Genomic DNA, 2466 nt, shown 5'->3' with positions numbered 1-2466 from the left:
GGAAATCAAGTTCTGTAACAGAGTAATTGTTTCTGCCTTATCGCTCTTTGCAAAGCGTTTTTCAATCTCAACAAGGAAAACTTTGGCACTGTTTATCTCATCCGATATAGTACCCCTAAAGACCTCTGGAATGCCGCGCGTAATAATCATCAGACTCATGGGATTAGAGCGATCCCACTTCTCATAATCCTTCCTCTCTTCAGAGGCACTGAATTCCGAAGAAGAAGGGGGTTGCTCTACCCTTAATGCATAGTCTAGAACCATGCAGCCAAGAACAATTTCCATGTTCTCTTTCCAGTCCTTAAAATTTTATCCATTAAGGATCGAAACTAAATTCAAATTTGCAGATACAGAAGCAATTGATGTAGCTGAATCAGACACAAGACAAAATATTAAAATATGCTCACAACTTAAAATTATCAATGTGCTTAAACAATGGTATGTCATAATCAAGATACCCGGTGCACCATTAATATCAAGTCTTTGGACAGTGATGTTAACTGCAAGTGGTACTCTTGTTGTAATGATCGAACATTTATAATAAGGCATGTCAACTGACGAATCCCTCTTTGGATTGATTCATCAGTCACATGTATAAAGAATTTAGAATTATTACATGTTTATCATCACAAGTGTGTATGATCTTCGGCCAAATGTTAACTTTCCTTTGAGCCAGTCAATACTCGCATGAATAATCATACACACTTACATCCAATATTCCTCATGAGTTATATCCATGAAAGGGGTCACTTTGGCGACATTTCACTTCAATTGGCTCACTTGATATAACAGACAACTTAATGGACAACCAAATAACAATTAAAGTCAATGCACAAAGATACCAAAACCCCACAAATATTATTGTACTCTCGCTTGGGCGAGGTACTCTCGCTTGGGCTCAATAGAAGACAAAGCTTATGTTCAGTTCTCGCTTGAGTGCAATAGAAGCCAATGCTTTTGTTTAGCTCTCGCTTGTGTGAGGCGCTCTCGCTTGAGCGCAATAGAAGCCAATGCTTCTGTTTAGCTCTCGCTTGGACGAGGCACTCTCGCTTGAGCCAATAGAAGCCAATGCTTCTGTTTAGCACTCGCTTTGGCAAGCCACTCTCGTAGAGCTCTTGCATGCTAAGCCGTACGATCTAAAAGAAAATTCTTAGTATGCTATGTGTTTGCAGCATTGTTTGATCTTACACATCAGAAAAGAATTGTTCTTGTTACTGGAAAGATGAAAGCTCTACTAGTTCATCAAGGCTTGGGCAAAGCCTTGGAAGGTAGAAACAAGTTACCACAGTGCCTGACCGAGGACGAAAAAGGATGAAAACCTGGAAAAAGCACACAATGCAATTTTGTTGTGCTTGGGAGATGAAGTTCTACGAGAAGTGTCAGATGAAATTACAGCTGCTTCATTATGGTTGAAGCTGGAATGCCTATACATGACGAAGTCACTCATCAACAAGTTGTATTTGAAGAAAAGAATATATACTCTTCAAATACAGGAAGGAAAGCCCATAAAAGATCATCTAGATGAATTTAACAAAATTATTCTTGATCTAAAGAATATTGATGTTAAAATTGAAGATGAACAACCAAGCAATTGTTCTACTATGTTCCCTTCCAAGTTCTTACGAGCACTTCGTCGACACCATGATGTATGGTCGAGAAGATTTGACCTTAGACGAAGTAAAGGTGGCGTTACACTCGAAAGAACTGAAGAAAAGAGTATCAGATTCGAGATCTGAAGGCTCAGGTGATAGTCTTTTTGCCAGCTAGAGGAAGAACAGAGAAGCGAAATCAATTTGGTGAAAGAGGAAAATCTAGGTCCAAGTCTAAAGCAAAACCTAGAAAGTATAAATGCTTTCACTGTCATAAGGAGGGGCATATAAGAAAGAATTGCCCAAAGTGCAAAGGCAAGGAAAAGATTTATGAATATGGAGATGCAGCTGTAGCAAATGAATGTGATAGTGCAGATGCGCTAATAGTCTCAGAGCACGATTCAAAAGATGAATGGATACTTGATTCTGGATGCTCATATCACATGTGTCCCATTAAGGATTGGTTTTCAACTTACCAACCCTTAGATGGGGGCAAGGTCCTTTTGGTAAATAATGCTCCCTGCAAGGTCATTGACATTGGCACAATTAGAATCAAGATGTTCGATGGAATTGTAAGGACGTTGACAAATGTAAGGCATTTTCCACAATTGAAGAAAAATCTGATTTCCTTCGGAACACTAGATTCAAAAGGTTATAGCTACAAAGGTGAAGGTGGAGCTATAAGAATATCTAAAGGCGCTATGGTTGTAATGAAAGGAAAGAAAGAGAATAGTCTCTATATGTTACAAGGAAACACAATCACGGGTGTTGCTGCTGTCTCCTCAACATCTGATTCTGATGTCACCAAACTATGACATCTAAGAATGGGTCATGTTAGTGAAAGAGGTCTAGTCGAGTTTGTCAAACAAGGATTAAT

This window comes from Lupinus angustifolius, chromosome LG08 (genome assembly GCF_001865875.1).
Source record: "Lupinus angustifolius cultivar Tanjil chromosome LG08, LupAngTanjil_v1.0, whole genome shotgun sequence".
Lineage (NCBI taxonomy): Eukaryota > Viridiplantae > Streptophyta > Magnoliopsida > Fabales > Fabaceae > Lupinus > Lupinus angustifolius.
This window is presented reverse-complemented; position numbering follows the sequence as displayed.